Source organism: Brachyhypopomus gauderio, unplaced genomic scaffold (genome assembly GCF_052324685.1).
Source record: "Brachyhypopomus gauderio isolate BG-103 unplaced genomic scaffold, BGAUD_0.2 sc37, whole genome shotgun sequence".
NCBI classification, from domain to species: Eukaryota; Metazoa; Chordata; class Actinopteri; order Gymnotiformes; family Hypopomidae; genus Brachyhypopomus; species Brachyhypopomus gauderio.
In genome coordinates, this window is record NW_027506867.1 from 768,391 (window position 1) to 788,047 (window position 19,657).

A 19,657-nucleotide genomic window follows, 5' to 3' on the forward strand; every position below is an offset into this window, starting at 1 on the left:
CCACTCCCACATCCAACGCATCTACCTCTATGATGAAGGGCTTGCTTGGATCGGGCTGATAACACAGGAGCAGAAGCAAACGCCCACTTTAACTCCTCTTAACTTTAATATACTGTATATATCAGTGGCGGATGCTGGTCATTCAAGGAGGGGAAGCTCAATTTCGGCTTGAGTGATAGAAGTCAGTCTCCAAACACAAGCAGCTACAACAAAAACCACCAAAAATAGAAGCTCGATTTGTCGCTAGTCGTTTTTAACGAAGAAAATGCAGCTAAGAGAATTAAGAAAATCTCCGGTTCAACTCAGAACAGAATGAAAAAAAAAATTAAATGAAATGCTCCCGCAGAGGTTTACTCCAAAAGATCGCTGATTCGCTCATTTCGCTGTCAATCAAAAAGGGATTCAGCCTCAGACAGATCATCCAATCATCATGCAGAAGCTGAGCGTCCGGGCCAGCCGAGGCCAGCCCACTGCCCCATAGGCCCTTTTCACACTTCCGCATTTTTTCTTCCGGAAGCTCTCGTTGCAGGGTAAAGTTACTTCCGTTACACATTAAACAATGGCAGAGTCCAATAACAAGAGCAGTGCACCAGGGTGCTCGATCTCGAAGCAAAAACAGTCGTATCTCAGTTTCTATGGTTTTCCGGCTGACGACGAGCAGAAAAGAAAATGGGTTTGTGCAATTAGGAGGGATGAAGGGGAAAACTTTGTGATACGGAGCATCTTTGTGTGTAGCCAGCATTTCACTGCTGCAGACTACATAGCAGGAAGCTCGCGGCTAAAAGTTGGTGCTGTTCCCTGTTACTGTTCCCAGTACTGTTACTGTCCCCAGTACTGTTACTGTTCCCAGCCGGTTTCGGTGGAACAGTTGCTGTCCGCGTTTGAAAGATCAAGCTCTCGGCTGGGAGTACACGTACGTCCGCTAGCATCTAGCTGTTACCCGCTAGCATCTAGCCCCGGTTCGCTAGCTTCTAGCCCCGGTCCGATAGCATCTAGCCCCGGTCCGCTAGCTTTTAGCTCCGGTTCGCTAGCTTTTAGCTCCGGTTCGCTAGCTTTTAGCTCCGGTTCGCTAGCTTTTAGCCCCGGTTCGCTAGCTTCTAGCCGTCATCCGATAGCTTCTAGCCCCGGTTCGCTAGCTTCTAGCCGTCATCCGATAGCTTCTAGCCCCGGTTCGCTAGCTTCTAGCCGTCATCCAATAGCTTCTAGCCCCGGTTCGCTAGCTTCTAGCCCCGGTTCGCTAGCTTCTAGCCGTCATCCGATAGCTTCTAGCCCCGGTTCGCTAGCATCTAGCCCCGGTTCGCTAGCTTCTAGCCCCAGTTCGCTAGCTTCTAGCCGTCATCCGATAGCTTCTAGCCCCGGTTCGCTAGCATCTAGCCCCGGTTCGCTAGCTTCTAGCCCCGGTTCGCTAGCTTCTAGCCGTGATCCGATAGCATCTAGCTAGAAAAGAGCAAGCTCTCGGCTGGCAGTACACCACGAACATCTACTAGTCGAGAGTTTGCTCTTTCAAATGCGGACAGCAACTGTTCCACTGAAACGGCTCTGAAACTAGCTGTGATCCGCTAGCATCCAGCTCTGCTCGGTAGCATCCAGCTCTGACCATCACTTTGCTGTCGACTATATTGGACACTGAATAAACAATAACACGTAATAACTTGGTGTGTCATGAACTTTATTGATACTGATGTAAACCAAACAATCAATAGCTGACGTCCCTTGGCTTGCTAAAGCTGGGCGTACACTGTACGATATTTTAAATCGTGTACTCAGCTCCAGCTCAAATTACGACTAAATCGCAGGGAGAGTCGGCTCGTGGAGCTGCTTCAACAGTGCGATACTCTCACGAGGAGCGATTTGAATTTCAAACAGGTTTGATATTCTTGCGACGCTGCGATTTCTGATCGGGAGTTGGTCGTGAGGTGTGAATCGCTCCTCGTTTACCTGTGTAAACTATACGATGCACGACACGCGATTGAGCCGAAACTCGGCCCGATCGCAAAAATAGTCGCACGAGTGAAAAATCGGCAGAAAATGGGCCAAAAATCGCACAGTGTACGCCCAGCTTAACCTAGCTAGATATTGTTAACTAAAGCTGTCAGTATCATTTGTAATATTATAATATATATCATAATATAGACTGTTTTACCACTCCATAGGATGACTAATGGAACCAGCTATACCTTAAATAATAGTTACCTAGCTAGTGCTAGCTGGTGTTAGCTTACCCTGGTATAAGTGAATAAATTATTCTACAAACAATTTGTAGCCTCTATTTAACTTGGAACCGTTCGTTGTTGAATGTTCTCCAATGATACTGGAAACGTATTTAAAATTCAGTCTCGGCAGCGAAGACAGGGATGAAGTAAACACACGCTCCATGCTGAGGTGAATTGACAACAACTATCTTCTGCGAGTACCGGAACTTGTTTTACCCGGCGGTGACGTATTTCCGTTTTGTTGTGAAAAGGGCCTATAGACCCTCAGAGACGCTGAGCGTCCGATGGGCGGGACAAAGCCCAGCATTTATCCAATGACTCGTCTCGTTTCGCTGCACTCTTTGCTTCGCTATTGCACTCTGTAGACGCTCAGTGTCCACACCGTTTAAAGCACCGTGAAGCTGCGGGAATGAGTGAGAGGAAAGCCGCGTCAATACCAGTGATAAGAAGCTGATTCTGAACAAAAGTTGAGCGCATTGTAGCACATATTTAGTCAATGACATGTACACACAACAGTATAAGTTTGATCACTTATTTTTGACATTTTAGGGGAAGCTGAGCTTCCCTTGCAGTCTTAGAGCAATCGCCACTGGTATATATACTGTATATAGTAATTCCAAATATTTTTTTTTTATTTTATTTTTTTATTTTGTCAATTGTGATTTTTATACCCCAATTGAAATTTGTCTTCCGCTTTTAACCCATCTGTGCAGTCAGAACACACACACACACACACACACACACACTAGTGATTACTAGGGGGCTGTGTTGCACACGTGCCCAGAGCGGTGTTTCTGAAAGCCAACACATTGGAATTACCTTATTATTGCATTATGTTTTTGATCTGAGTTTGTCCTACAGAATAAAACGTCGGAATGAGTGCTCATCCCAGACTGGTTATTCCATACTTTTTGCCAGGGGTTGTATGACATCCCATTCCTAATCCATAGGATTCAATATGACATTGGTCCACCCTTTGCATCTAGAACAGCTTAGACTCTTCTGGGAAGGCTGTCCACAAGGTGTAGGTGTTTATGGGGATTTTTGACCATTCTTCTAGAAGCGCATTTGTGAGGTCACATACTGATGTTGGATGAGAAGCCTGACTCTAAGTCTCTGCTCTAATTCACCTCAAAGGTGTTCTATTGGGCTGCTTATATACAATCCTAAACACAATTCAGCAAGTCTAGCAAGCAGGTTATCTTAAGCACAGCATGTTCCAAAACATAGGCGCCCAGCAGGCTACTTTGTCTCACATATGTGTATCTCCTAATATGGACTTCCCTAGAGTTAGCGGAAGAAACTGATGTATCAGTTGAACACAGAGAAAGCTGAATCTTGTTTGAAGAGGAAGAGGCCAGCTCCAAACTGTTCCCACAAAGTTGGGAGCATGGAAGTGTCCAAAATGTCTTGGTATGCTGAAACATTCAGAAAGAGTTCCTTTCACTGGAACTAAGGGGCCAAGCCGTGGACCTGCAGAGGGAGAATTACCTCACCAACACAATCAAACTAACTGACACTGCCAAAAGAGGCTTTAAGTAGAAGACAGACACACATTTATAGTACACACATTCTTTAGTCTTTCTTGTAAGAATGAAGGTGGTAGAGTTCATGTATTTGCAACTAGACATCCTGTATTTCTCACTGTTTCCAGTTCAAATGCTATGAAATGTGAGTTTACACAGTATAATCCACTTGAGCACCAGAAAGAACAATAATTTCAGAAGGTATTTGGTCGCCTTTAGATTATATTTGCATCAAGGTTTTGGATTTTTTTTTTTTTCTAAGGGTCCTCTGGAAGAGGAGAGCCAGCTTGCTAGCTGGCTCATTGAGCACCGAACTTCACTGCCCCCCCAGCTCAAGGCAGGGAGCGGTCGACCCGGGGAGACCAGGGCGGCAACCCTCCCCACCACCACATCCAAGCCCGGATCCACACCACCCCCACCACAGAGAGCAGCCGGTCCGCACATCCACATACACCTAGACACACATTTCCTTCATACACGTATGCACTCACACACATTTAACCCATAAATATATACATATATACACATATACATACATACATCCATCCATATATATAAATATATACATACACATACATACATATATACATATATATCTACACATACATATACACCCACACACGCTTGTCCCATATACACCACACCCCTGTGTATGCACCCACAACCATACCAGTCGCACAGTGATCAAACGATGACAGACATCAACAGTGTTGAGGACATGCTGGTCGGAGTCCGGAACCCTACCCCCCGGCCCACCCCAGACATCCCCATCATCCACCACTCCACTCCCACCACCCAGGCACCTCGGAGCCCCAAGGCCCAGACTCAACGCCCCGACCCAGGCCGACCGACCCACCCCAACCGCAGCGGCGCAGGTCCCCTCGCACGGGCAGGGCCCCAGCTCGGGGTCGGGGGGCACCAGGCACCAGGCCCCGGGTCCCGCCACCCGGCCCCACAGGGGAGGCCAGCCACCCCGCCGAGGGCCAGCATCTGCTCCCCCCACGCCCCGGCCCCACACCCCAGAGCCCAGAGGGAGCGCCACCCAAGCCCCCCCCACCACCGCCCGCCAGGGCAAGCACATGCCATCCCAGGTCGGCAGCCCCGGCCCCCCCGCCCAGAAAGTGGCCGGCACGAGCAGTCTCCCCGGGGTCGACCCCCAGCCACCAACCGGCCCTCCGCGAGCTGAAGCCCCCGCCAACCACCCCGACTAGCTAATGGAACTGATCAGTGGGAACCAAAGAGAGTTAAATTCTTCCAACTGGTCTTTAGAGGAAGCAGACATTCTCTCCAGACAGATGTGATCAAGTAATACATTTTTGTAATGAGTAATATGCAGGTCCTTTTTCGTTTTCCAATTGATAAGAATGGTTTTCTTGGCGATGCATAGGGCAGTGAGAACTATGTGTGATATGTTTGCCTCTGTATCTAATTCACTGACGTCTCCTAAGATGCACAGTCTGGGGGAAGTTGGGATGCAGCTTTTAAGCCCCGTGGACAATTCTACACATACCTTCTGCCAGAATTCCTTAACAGGCCTACAATCCCATATAGCATGCATATACTTATCAATTATATTGCCTGTACAGTGGGTGCATATGTTTGATTGTGCTAGGCCCATTTGGAACATCCTTTGTGCTGTATAGTGTGTTCTATGAAGGACTTTGTATTGTATAAGTTGTAAGTTGGGGCTTTTACTTATTTTGAAGATATTTGTACATATGTCGGTCCAGAAATGTTGATCTGGATTAATAAATAGATCTCGTTCCCATTTGGCTATCGGAAGGGAGATTGAGTCATCAAATTTTAACAATAATTTATACAGTTTTGATAATAATTTAGGAGTATATAGATTTAAACATTCAGTTATCCATGCTGATATTTCTAAATTCAGTTGATTGCGGTTGAATCTCTGTTGAATGATGGATTTTAATTGTTGATATTCCAGAAATCTACTGTTGTTTATTCCATATTCTGATACAAGTTCCTGGAATGTGACAAAGTTTCCATCTTTAATAACATGTTCTAAATTTTTTATTCCCCTGTCATGCCATGATGAAAAATGTAGTACTTTCTTGTTCTGACAGATGTCTGGATTGTTCCAAATGGGTGTTAGTTTGCATGGGATGAGTGGGGACCGAGTTAATTTAAGGAATTCCCACCAGGCTGTCAGTGAAGTATTTATATTAAGGCTTTTAAAACAGTCCTGACGCTTAATATTAGAGCTAATGTAAGGTCTGAGAGTTTTATTTTCCCGCAAAATGCTTGTTCTAGGTCCAACCATGGCCTGTCTATTAAGTCGTATTTGACCCATTTTAAAATGTACTGTAATCTATTGGCTAAGAAATATTGATAAAAATTTGGTAGTTCTAAGCCACCATTGCGTTTTGGCTTTTGCAAGGTTTTCATACTTATTCTTGATGGCTTGTTTTTCCATAGAAATTTTGAGATGTTTGAATCTAAGGATTTAAACCAAGCAGCAGAGGGTTTATTTGGGATTAGTGAGAATAAATAGTTAACTTTGGGTAGAACCATCATTTTAATGGTAGCCACTCTCCCCATGAGTGATATAGGTAAAGCGTTCCAACGTGCGAGATCATCTTCTATTGTTTTTAATAGAGGAATATGATTTAACTGCACCAAGTCTAACAGTTTAGCAGAGACATGTATGCCTAAATATCTAATATTACCTGATTGTAGTGGAGTGGTGGTCGTGTTCTGGAAACTACAGTTTATAGGCAAAACTGTTGATTTGCCCCAGTTGATGGAATATTCTGTTATAGAAGAGAAGCTGTCTATAAGTTTGATTGTATTCGGAAGGGAAGCTTGTGTGTTCTGTAGGAAAAGTAATACATCATCTGCGTAGAGACTTATCCTATGGTTTGTGGTTCCTGTGTTAATTCCTGTAATATTTGCATTTTGTCGAATTGCTGCTGCTAATGGCTCAATGAAGAGAACGAAAAGTGAGGGTGATAGTGGACAGCCCTGCCTGGTGCCCCTTTGCAGAGTGAAGCTTTGTGAGGTGATGTCGTTTGTCCTAACCCGTGCATTAGGAGAACTATGTAAGGCTTTGATCCAGTTTATGAAGGATGGGCCAAATCCAAATTTGTGTAGAACTGCTAATAAATATTTCCAGTTTACCCGGTCAAATGCTTTTTCTGCATCTAAAGATACAATGGTAGTCTCTAATTTGTTAATTGTGCAGTAATCTATTATGTTTATTAGTCTGCGTGTATTGTTGGCAGATTGTCTATCCTTGATAAAACCTGTTTGATCTGGATGTATTATAAGTGGGGTGATTTCCTCTAATCTTCTGGCAAGTGCTTTGCAAATAATTTTAAGATCTACGTTTATGAGTGAAATGGGGCGATAGCTGGAAGGAAGTGTAGGGTCTTTGCCTGGCTTTAGAAGTACACTGATGTTAGCAGAATTCATGTCTGGAGACAGGACATGATCTTTTTGAATTTGATTTACCATTCTAAAAAAGGTTGGTTCTAGCACCGACCATAATTCTTTGTAGAATTCTACAGGAAATCCATCTGGTCCTGGAGCTTTGTTATTTGGTAGCTGCTGTAGGGCTTCATGTAATTCGGGCAGAGCAAGTGGTGAATCCAGTGCAACAATTTGTTAGTTTTCTAGCTTTGGGAGATTTATATTATTAATAAATTCTTCAATAGCTGAATCAGATGGATTAATCTGTGATGCGTATAAAGCTTTATAAAACTCTTTAAAAGCTTTATTTATTTGTTGTGGGTCGTGAATAATGCTACCTGTTAAGTTCTTAATAGAGGAGATAGTTGTTTTTTCCTTATTAAGCTTTAACTGATTAGCAAGGAATTTTCCAGATTTATTGCCATGTTCAAAATTCTGCCAGCGCAGTCTTTGCAGTAAAAATTGTGTCTTTTTATCTATTATTTCATTTAATTCCAGTTTGAGTTTCCTCAGCTTGTTCAGTGTGTATTCTTGTGGTGAAGCAGCATGGGCAGCTTCTAAAGATTTTATTTTTTCTTCCAATTCTAATACCTGTGTTTTTTCTGTCTTTTTCTTATGTGTGCAGTAGGATATTATTTTCCCCCGCATTACTGCCTTCCCTGCTTCCCAAAGAACACACGGAGAGGATTTTTCATTATAGTTTAGTTTTTATTTCATTGTGACTTTTTTTCTAATTCAGTTAGTTTTCATTAGTATTTAGAGCCTGTTTGTTAGTTTTTATTAGTTTTAGTTATTTTTTAAAGCTTAGTTTTAGTTTAGTTTTCATTAGTTCTAGTATTAGTTTTAGTTTTTTTATACTTTGGGTTATTTGTCAGGTGCAAGATTCAAAAAGTTCAAAGTGTAATAAAAACTCGTCAAAAGATACCATTAAAAAATGCATTCAATTACTGTTGAACAACCAACAGTCCACAAGATAGAAGCCTTAAGTGGAAAATGTGTAATATTGCTGCTGAAAATAGCCAGACTAGGACAGACACAAACATAGGAGCGTAACCCTATTTTGGTTAGTGTGAAAAGCCAAACTTTTTGAGATACCCCTCGCTGCAGAAGCAAAAGTCTAGGGGGTGGAGCTGGATCTAGATTTTCATTGGTCTGAAGTAAACACACTACAGGAGGAGTTGTATCATATCATCCATTCAAATCACTGTTGCTGTCCTACATTACTATTCTTATTTACTCACATTCATTTGTAAACAATCATGAATGTGAAAGTAAGTTCATAATAAACAAATTTTCATCTTGCTAATGCTAGTAACTAGTTTCCTTTGGTTATTATACTAAATCTGACTGTTTCTGTTTGCACGAACAACCACTGTTAAATTGATCTAATCTAGGTGTCTAAGTAAGTGATGGTAAAAACTGATGTTAGAAGACGAGCGGTTAGCTAAACAGATTACAGATGTATTAAATACTTATGTATGTTGTGTTCTTCATATTGGACATAAACTGTTAAATTAATTCGTGTTTGCTGTAGTTATAATTTGTAATGGTTGTGCTGTTGTGCTGTACCGTATGGACACTTCGAGGGGGATTGTTATTCAGTAGTGCGTGCATGTAACGGCCATGATCCTCATTAACCAGTTCACTGAAAAAAACTTCATAACAACTAATATAATGCTATTTATATTTTTCCATCCATCTATAGATGCATATCACGGTTTTGAAAAAAGGACAGACGCTTTCAGTTGTGCAGTGCACTACATGTTGCAGTAAATACCACTGTCCATTCTGCACACCTGAAGTGTACCATCCTAACAAAAAAGGATTTTTTGTTAAAGGAAAAAAATGAAATAGTAGCCTACATATTTAAGAAATGTACTGTACTTTATTATGTTGGCAATCACAGATCATTATTCCTGACACTTTTACATTTTCTTGTAAACTAAAAAAACATGTATTGTGTTGTAAATAACATTTAAAGAACATTTTGATCTTTAAACGGTAAAAGTCTTAAGGGTAAATTTATTGGATTTATATTTCCTGTTCGGAAAACATAAGCGACACGTAGGAGGAGTTGGATTAGATGCAGCTCCGCCCCCTGGACCGACCAAAAGAAACTATGGACGGTGGGAGAAGTTGGATCTAGATCCAGCTCCACCCCCTGGACTTTTGCTTCTGCAGCGAGGGGTACTTGAATTTTTTAAAGGCAATCGAGTCACACAGTCGTGTTGACATCCAGTCTCAACACATTAACTAGTGCATCCACCCACTTGGAGTTTTCCTGCATATTAACTAACCAGCCGCTATTTGATCACTGGTGAAGACGGTCCATTTTGGTTCTCCTTCCCGGTGCTACCTAGCCAGGATGGTGCTTCTCTTTCGGCGGAGCTATTCAGAGGCTAGTTTGTCAAGGTAATGGCAGTTAGCACTCTTGTGTGAGCTTTGAGATTCGTGGGGTTTTTCCTCTTGAGAATTACTCCATATATTTTATCACCTGTTTCCACTACAAGACATGTCTTTCTCGTAGGCATATTAAAATATCCCATACAGGACTCACCGTTTTCTCCCATCTTTTGTTGTGGTAATTTTGCAGCTAGAATGGCGAGCAGGAGCTCTAAACAAGAGATGTGACGGACCAAGAGGTGTCGTATGCTTCTGCCAGCTAATATAAAACTTCTAGTGAAAAAAATTGATTTCATATCAGTCCACAAGACTTATAAATAAACTGACAAACATGAAAAGGAAGGATATCTTATCTATAATTTCAGAACGTTTTAGTTAGTTTTCTAAACATGTAGGCTAATATAGTTACAGTTCATTATCATTTTTTTCTTTTAATTACCGTTATTATTTATTTCAGTTAACGAAAATGTTTTTTCAATATCAGTTTTCGTTTTTTCGTTCGTTTTTGTTAACGATTATAACCTTGATTTGCATCATAGTATTGAAGCGGGTTCGGGAAACGAGGCAGAAACTGCTTAATCCAGAAAATCCCGAGGAGGGAAACTTTATTTTCCACGCAACTCAAACAATAGCACTGTTTTCTCCTCCTCCCCTGGCGTGCGCAGGCGCCGCTCCCCCAGTGTCACTTAAAGGGCTAAAACTCCCTGAGTGGCCAAGTGCCTGTCTGTTAGGGAATTCGCTGCGAGGAGTAGTAGTCGCTACACACGCCCCCCCAGAATTCACAAAAACAGACATGTCCATCTGGCGAGGGGGACGAATCAACCACCCAGACCGGCTCACACCACCCGCCGGCGGGGCAGATGCACAGGCCGGTTGACCAGCAGGGCGGGCAGGACCAACGACCGGGATCCACCCACGGCTCGCTGGACGTGCCGTCACCACAGCACCATCCAAGTCCAAGTGGGCCAGCTTCAGACGGTCCACCGAAACGCTCTCGGGGACGCCTCCGATGTCCACCTTGAAGAACTTGTCCCCCGGCTCCAGCACTCAGAAAGGGCCGTCGTAGACCGGGCGGAGGGGACTGTGGTGCGCATCATGCCGTATGAACACAAACTTAGCAGTACGCAAGGAATGTGGAAAACGGGACCGCTGTAGGCCATGCTGAGAGGTAGGCACGGGGACAAAAGCACCCGAGAACTCACGAAGGGCCTGCCGCTGGTGGCCGCCAGACCACGGAGCAGTAGGACAAGGGAGAAAATCTCCGGGGACCCGCAAGGGCTGGCCATAGACGAGTTCGGCAGATGAAGCCTGGAGATCCTCTTTGGGGGACGACCTGAGGCCCAGCATGACCCAGGGGAGCCTATCCACCCAGTTGCCATCCCGGAGGCTGGCCCGGAGCACAGCTTTCATAGAGCGATGGAAACACTCACAAAGCCCGTTGGCCTGGGGATGGTAGGCCATTGTGCGGTGCAAGTGTACCCCGAGGCCCTCAGCCACGCCGTTCCAGAGGGCACAAGTGAACTGAGGCCCGCGGTCCGAGGACATATCCGACGGGACGCCAAACCGTGCGACCCACACGCCAATAAATGCCCGGGCCACTTCCGAGGCCGTAGTGGAGGACAACGGTATGGCTTCCGGCCACCTCGTGGTCCTGTCGACGACGGTGAGGAGGTGAGAGAAACCACGGGATGGTGGCAGCGGCCCCACTAAATCCACATGCACGTGGTCGAAACGCCACTCCGGCACAGGAAACGAATCCAGCGGGGCCTTAACATGTATGTGCACCTTGGCATGCTGACAGGCTACACAAGCTCTAACCCAATCGCGAGCGTCCTTCCTGAGGCCATGCCAGACAAACTTGTCCGCCACTAGCTTCTGCGACGCGCTCCTGCCGGGGTGTGAGAGACCGTGTATGGAATCAAAAACCAGCTTGCGTCAGCGGGCGGGGACAATAGGCCTAGGCCAGCCCATGGACACGTCACAGAGGAGCGTCACACCTGCATCACTGAAGGGAACGTCTGCCAACTGCAGGCCGGTGATTGCCGTACTGTAGGCCTGGACCTCCGGGTCCGACGCCTGGTCTGCTGCCATACGGGAGTAGTCGATGCCGAGGTGCACGGCACCGACGACCCCACGAGAGAGGCAGTCGGCCACCGAGTTGTCTTTCCCTGCAACATGCTGGATGTTCGTGGTGAACTCTGAGATGAAGGCCAGCTGACGCTGCTGACGAGCAGACCACGGTTCAGAAACCTTAACCATCGCGAATGCCAATGGCTTGTGGTCCACGAACGCAGTAAACGGGCGGCCTTCCAGAAGAAAACAAAAATGTCACACAGCCAGGTACAGGGCGAGTAACTCGCGGTCAAACGTGCTGTACTTGCGCTCGGCAGGGCGGAGCTGGCGACTGAAGAATGCCAAAGGCTGCCAAGCCCCATCGACCCACTGCTCATGCACCGCACCCACGGCATAATCTGACGCGTCTGTGGTGATGGCGATGGGCGCATCAGCAGAGGGGTGCACCAACAAAGTGGCCTCCGCCAACGCGCGCTTAGCTGCGTCAAAAGCCAGGAGCCGCTCACTAGTCCAATCCACCATGTGCTTGGTGGCCTTGCCTTTGAGGGCCGTGTAGAGAGGGTGCATGAGGCCGGCTGCTCGTGGGATGAAACGGTGATAGAAGTTCACCATTCCCAGGAACTCCTGCAGGGCCTTAATTGTAAGCAGACGGGCAAAACGCTGGATAGCTTCCACCTAGTAGGGAGTGGAACAACACCGGCCCTGGAGATGCGGTGGCCTAGAAAATCAATAAGGTGAAGTCCGAACTGGCACTTCGGGTTGATGATCAGGCCGTGCTGGCTGAGACACTCGAACAGGAGCCTGAGGTGCCGCAGGTGCTCCGACCTTGAGGCGCTGGCCACCAAAATGTCATCCAGGTAGACAAAAAGGAAAGGGAAATCACGCAGGACACTGTCCATGAGACGCTGGAATGTCTGGGCAGCATTTTTGAGGCCAAAAGTCATGAGGAGGAACTCGAAACGACTGAAAGGAGTGATCACTGCCGTCTTCGGAATGTCCGCAGGATGCACGGGGACCTGGTGGTAGCCACGGACTAAGTCCACCTTTGAAAATATGACTTTTCCGGCCAGACAGGTAGAAAAATCTTGCACATGAGGAACAGGATAGCGATCAGGAGTGGTGGCATCGTTGAGCCGGCGATAGTCACCGCAAGGGCGCCAGCCGCCTCTTGGTTTCTTGACAATGTGCAGCGGCGAGGCCCAGGGGCTGTCAGACCTACACACAATACCCAGGCGCTCCATCGTCCCAATCTCAGCTCTCGCTATTGCGAGCTTGGCGGGGTCCAAACGTCTAGCGCGAGCGTGAACAGGTGGGCCCGAGGTCGCGATGTGATGCTCAACCCCATGCCTGCTGCTGTCCGAAGAAAACGTGGGTTCCGTCAGACCAGGAAACTCTGCGAGGAGACGTGAGAAATTGTCCGAGACAGAGAACGCACCCGACAGGTCGGAGGAGCTTAAACGACTGAGCGAGCATGGGAGAGAGCTGAAAGTCTCTGTATTCACGAGGCGTCTGTTCCTAATATCAACCAGCAAGCTGTTGGCACACAGGAAATCGGCACCTAAGAGGGGAGTGGAAAAAGCCAGCACAAAAGGCCATGTGAACCACTGCCCACCGAAGCACAGTGGCACTGACCGTTGGCCGTACGTGGGAATAGAGCTCCCGTTGGCGGCCTCAAGGGCGGGGCCAGCCTGACCTGACCTCATGTCCATCTTGGAGGCAGGCAGAACGCTCAACTGAGTGCCTGTGTCGCAGAGGAAATGACGCCCTGAGACCGCGTCCATCAGGAAAAGCAGGCTACTGGAACGGCCAACGCCTGTAGCCGCTAGCAGGCGTCGGCCCTCACTTTTTCCGGCTTCCTGAAACCGCATGGCGGGCGGCAGCTTCTGGCCTTGGCTCCGAAACGTGCGTGGTAAAAACATAGAGCCGGGGAGGACGCGCAGATGGCAGCGCCAGAGATGAGCGGAGGTGTACAGACCTGCGTGGCTGCAATACACTGCTTGGCCAAGAAAATCTTGTCGGCCTCCCTAGCTAAGGCACGATAATCCCTGAGGGTAGAACCCACCAAGGTTGCGCGAACGTCGCTGGGTAACTGCTGAAGGAAAATCTCCCTGAACAGAAAACATGGCGGGTGGTCGCCCAGTAGGGACAGCATGTGATCCATCAGCTCCGAAGGTCCGGCTCCGACAGCTCGAAAATTTGTAGGAGCAGCGACTTAAGGGCTTCATACTTATCGTCCTCTGGAGGGTCTTGAAGAAAACTCATCACTCTGGAGGCGGTGCCATTGTTCAGTGCCGCGACGACATAATAATACATCGTGTCGTCCTCCGTGATTTTCCGGATGGCGAACTGAGCCTTGGCTTGAGCAAACAAAACGGCGGCATGCTGCTCCCAAAACTCCGGTAATTTAAGTGCTACTGCGTTCGCCGACATGACGACATGACACGAATACTTCGGAATCGTCCGAACAGACGTCGGGGTCACCACTGAAGCGGGTTCGAGAAATGAGGCAGAAACTGCTTAATCCAGAAAATCCCGAGGAGGGAAACTTTATTTTCCACGCAACTCAAACAATAGCACTGTTTTCTCCTCCTCCCCTGGCGTGCGCAGGCGCCGCTCCCCCAGTGTCACTTAAAGGGCTAAAACTCCCTGAGTGGCCAAGTGCCTGTCTGTTAGGGAATTCGCTGCGAGGAGTAGTAGTCGCTACAGTATTAAGTGGCAAAGCAGTATTTCAAAATTACGATACAATTACATAACCAATCTATGCATGACAAACCTATTTTTACATCACTAAAAATTGACATATTAGCATTAAGAATTTAAGTAGGGAGGATATTACATCCCAGAGAAAATTCCAATCCAAGTAAAAATAATAAAGTAAGATGATGAAGATGTCTATGGCAATACATATGTAGATATCATTTTGCGTCACCTGCAGAAACATAGAGTGAATCGATTATGCAGACAACTCAGTTAAATGATTGTCACAAATATTTTTTTCTACCACAAATTTTTGAAATTGAAAATAGGTCAAGGTTTAAATGTAACATACGAAATCGGCAACTGAGATATATTTTTATTTTCAGCATGGTCTCTCTCAGGTGCTTGAAGTGCTGTTTGACTTTGTAATGTTGAGTCACTGAATGTGACCAGATTATGCTTTTACCTAAGATTACATTTTACCAACCTGAGAACAACTTTGAGGATGATGAATGCAGGTATCATTGCTTTGCATCACCTGCAGAATGACAGTCTAATTAGATTATGCAGTCAACACAGTTAAAAGTGTGAGAACAGGGACAGTACCTCAAGAACATTGTATGGCCATGCCTATTTTAATGAATAAAGACTTCAAAGAGGTAGGTTCAATTACTTTCAAAGGGTAAGAAAAATGATAAAGAAGGTCAGTGTGACTATTAATATGATCGCTCTCTACCAGTAGGTGTTATTCTGTTGTACCTCCTTCTTTTGTGTCATTTGGGTCCGTAACGTTGAGTCACTGAACTACGTGAATCAGATAACGCTTCAACTCTAGGTTGCATTTTACGAACCTCAGTGCAGGTGGAAGGACAGCACACATCTACCCTTTGTTCTTCAGGAAACAGATCTCTCAGATGCTGCTTTACAGCCCTAAGTGCCTCATCATTGCGCAAACATCTCAGCAGTCCTTGGTCTTCATGATGGAGGCAGTCCACAGCAAACACATCAGACCTGTTCCTAACACAGAGTCTGCTGTCTGGAGCAACGTAATACTCATCAAAGGTGTGATGGAGTGTAACTAAAACAACAGGTCGAGTGGCTGGGAGGGTGAGACAGAAAAAAACTGAATTGAAAAAGAATTGAAGGACAGTTTCTGAGGTTTGTATATTACAGCCTTTTCTGTTAATTATGTAGATCCTGTGTATTTACCAGGAATCTTCAGAAGAGCAGCTTCAATGTCAGTTCCAGCTCGAGACACAATGGAGACAAATGCCATAATGACATCACATTCCTCCTCTAAGTTAACTTCTGTGAGGTTTAAGGATAGTTTAAGATGGTCCACAAAGGTCTTATGGGAATTCATGGTGTTCCCAATTACCATGACAAAGATTCTAATCAGTGATGTAAATCCTGGATAAAGTAAACAGAAGCAGAAAGTAGGTAGGTAGGCTACTGTAATGATAAAATTACATTTATACCACACGCTGCATCCGCAAAGCCACCAGCATTGTAGAAGACTCATCCCACCCATCATACAAACTCTTCACTCTGAAGCCGTCCGGAAGAAAATGGAGGCGCATCCAAGCCTCCACTTCCTGTATTTATTGTAGTGTTTTGGTACTGCTGTGAAATCGTCCCATGCTGCACATTTTGCACGTTGTATTGTCACTCTGTTGCACTTTATGTCGTCTGTTGTGTTGTTGATTCATTTTACACCACAGTTCCGGAGAAACGTAATTTCATTACACTGAGTACCTGTACTCAGATGTAATGACAATAAAAGACTCTTGACTTGACTTGACTTGAAATTTAAAAGATATGGCATTAGACATAACATAAGTAACAATTAAAATTTAAAAGATATGGAAGTAGACAACATAAGTAACTGTGACGCTGGGCGACGACAGACGGACGAGACACAGAATCCGTTTCTCCGTTACAAACGTCACACTTTATTTTTCTGACTGTTGCGCAATAGCGCACGTTAAACATCCAACACACACAGCAACGTGCAGACATAGACAACGACGAGCACAAGACACTGCGCGAACGCACATTAAATAGACAGACCACATCAACCCCACGTGATGACGAGACGAGCCACAGGTGAGACGGATAATGACAAGACACACCCGCACCCACGGAGCTACACTGACGCAGACGAGTAGACACAGACAACGTTAACACACGCCCCAAAAGGAAGGGTTCGGGGACCGTAGCGTGACAGACGCCCCCACCAAGGGCACTACCCGTCCCGGGGTGCCAACAGGACCGAGTGCCCCGAACCCACGTCGATGGGCGGATCCGAAGCGCCCAGTCCTGCGTCTGGGAGATGACCGCCCTCGGTGGAGAATCCGCCACGAACAGCCTAGAACACCCTCCCTGGGAAGACCGGGGAAAACACGTTAGACACATTTAACGGGACATTTACAAACACACAAACAGGAACATTAACACACAGAGGCACGAAAGGGAAAAGGAGATTAGGCAGACATACGGGAATACATACGAAAACAGGAACGGACACACATGACAGTGGCGCCAGGCTGCGCGCCAGGAGGAGAGCGATCAGGGGAGAGAGACCGGGAGCTGCTGGTGCTGCAGGCGCTGCGGTGGGCGGTGCTCCTCCTGCCCTCGCTGCAAACCCTCCACCGGGCGCAGCGCGGCTGGCGGACGCGCCAGGTGCAACGCGGCTGGCGGACGCGCCAGATGCAGCGCGGCTGGCGGACGCGCCAGATGCAGCGCGGCTGGCGGACGCGCCAGATGCAGCGCGGCTGGCCCCTCCCCTCGGTGGGCCGTATGGGAGTCCATCTTTGCCCTGGGATCTCCCTCTGGGTCCGGCAGTTGTAGTGCCTTCGTCCTCCCTCGCCTCCTCACTACCACGGCTCCAGCTCATGGGCTGCCCCGAGCTGCCACCCCGGGAACAGTCCATTTCGCTGACTTGGGAGCGCTCGGGGGATGAGCCCACATCTGGACTCCTCCTTTTCACCGTCCCGGCGGAGAGCTCCGAAGGGGGCGGCGTCTCCTCCTCCCTGTAGGAGCCCTCCTCTTCCTCGGTGTACCGCTCGCTGTCCGTGTACTCGGTATAATCCGAGCACACGGAAGGGGGACGGTCTTCCTCCTCACCCTCACCGTAGTATTCGGTTGGGGCGGAGCACACGGAGTGGGGATAGTCCACCTCCTCTTCTCCCTCGCCATAATCTACGGTGGGCGCGGAACATATAGAGGGTGGACGGTCCTCTTCCTCCTCTTCCTCGTCCGGAGACTCCGCCCCCTCGAACTCGCTCTCGGGGGTCTTCTCCGTGGAGCAGAGCTCGAGGGAGCCTACCCGCAGAGGTGAGAGGTCTCTGGAGGGAGAGGGGTGACGCTCCTTCCACAACCGCACCGCGGTCTCGCGGAAATAGTCCGCCAACTCCTCCGTCTTGGCTTCCCGAGCCCGGAGCAGCATGATCTCACATAACGGGTCCTGCTGCATTGCTTCGAGGGTGACGGGGGCTCCGCGGTGCTGTGCAGGGGAAGAGGCGTGGTGGTGCTTGCTGGGCCTCCTCCCCTTCTTAGGTCGGGTGGTGTATCCTGGCATGGTGTCTCTGGTCGGCTCGTCGTTCTGTGACGCTGGGCGACGACAGACGGACGAGACACAGAATCCGTTTCTCCGTTACAAACGTCACACTTTATTTTTCTGACTGTTGCGCAATAGCGCACGTTAAACATCCAACACACACAGCAACGTGCAGACATAGACAACGACGAGCACAAGACACTGCGCGAACGCACATTAAATAGACAGACCACATCAACCCCACGTGATGACGAGACGAGCCACAGGTGAGACGGATAATGACAAGACACACCCGCACCCACGGAGCTACACTGACGCAGACGAGTAGACACAGACAACGTTAACACACGCCCCAAAAGGAAGGGTTCGGGGACCGTAGCGTGACAGTAACACATATCTACAAGTTTTACATGATCAGGTATTCAGCAGATCTCACAGTTTACAAACTGATTATATAAATTCTGCATTTTAAAAAATGATTCCAGTTTTGTAATGTTTGAACATAATGATTTTACCTACAATGCTACTTTTGAACTTCACTTTATTGAAAAATAAATGCAGATCAATCATTTTGTGTATATATTATACTCAAAATCTTTACAGAAACATTGGCTATTTATATATCTATTTAAAAATAGAGTTAAGCACGTCTAACTTAATATTTTAAAACTTTGGGACAGCATGTGTTGCTTTAGACATTCTCTGTCTCATTACAGTGAAATTATTATTTATAATATCAATGTAAATTTCTACTCATATTAAGTTTAAAATATTAAGGAAGTTGAAACTTTTTTGTAAGCCAAAAGATGAAGTGAAACTTGAACTTTCAGTTTAAAGGTCAGTTTAAGGTAAAAAAAAAATTAGTTTTGCAAAAATGACCTATAAGTAAAATCAACAGATCATTTTTACAGTGTGTTTGTAACATTATGTATGAATGTACATTCTCATTCAAACAATACTGTGTTATATATAAGCAACATCAAATGTTAAAACATTTAACCATGATTACATACCTAGAGTCATTTTGACGACAAATCTAAACCGTGTTTAATCCGTGTGCAGTGTGCAGCTCAGATCTCAGTCTGAGAGTCCAGATGTGGTTGCTGATCTCATTCACTTTCACTTTCTTTCTGATTCTATGCAACGGAAGACTCTTAAGCCATACACGCTTATGTAAGAGATTATTTTACGACTGGCATATTTTATTATTTAATGTGTTGTTTGAGATTTGCTATATTCTGGAACTAGTGACAAGAGACCAACATGTATGGAGTCACATTAAATTTCAAACCTAGAAGGGGGAAACATAAACCTGTACACATTTGTGTACATATGAAAGTTTATTATATGGCTGTCACAAAGCTGCTTGTCAGAACCCAGACCCAGGCCTCCTGTGAGTAATCCAGATGTGAGTTGAGAGAGAAATGGACTCTGTCCCTAACGCACACGGGTGAAGTGCGAGAGTGAGAAAGAGCACATAAACGATCTGTGTTAGAAGGACGTGCATCATTTATTTGTAATTAAGTGGTAACCTTTTTGTATAAACACATAAAATCATATAGTGTCTTTCTATACAATCTTTTTTTTTTTTTACATAATGGAACTTGATAAATATTTAACCTTAGAAGAAGTCAGTCTGTACGCCTGCCTTCACTTTGCTATTTGTCAATAGCATACAGATAAAAGCATTAAAACCCTTTATTTATGTTTACCACTACTTACGAAATGTGAAATGTGGCAAATTTGTCAATTGCGAT

General features: G+C 46.3%; 1 long non-coding RNA gene across 1 annotated transcript; it reads right to left on the reverse strand.

Moving 5' to 3' along the window:
• Positions 1 to 14,175: 14,175 nt before the first annotated feature.
• On the reverse strand, positions 14,176 to 18,987 carry LOC143485733 (uncharacterized). The gene is made up of 5 exons (XR_013123017.1): positions 18,914 to 18,987; positions 15,551 to 15,751; positions 15,193 to 15,440; positions 14,829 to 14,879; positions 14,176 to 14,573 (listed from the first exon to the last, which is right to left on the reverse strand). It is a non-coding gene; the product is annotated as an uncharacterized LOC143485733 (long non-coding RNA).
• Between the last annotated feature and the right edge of the window lie 670 nt (positions 18,988 to 19,657).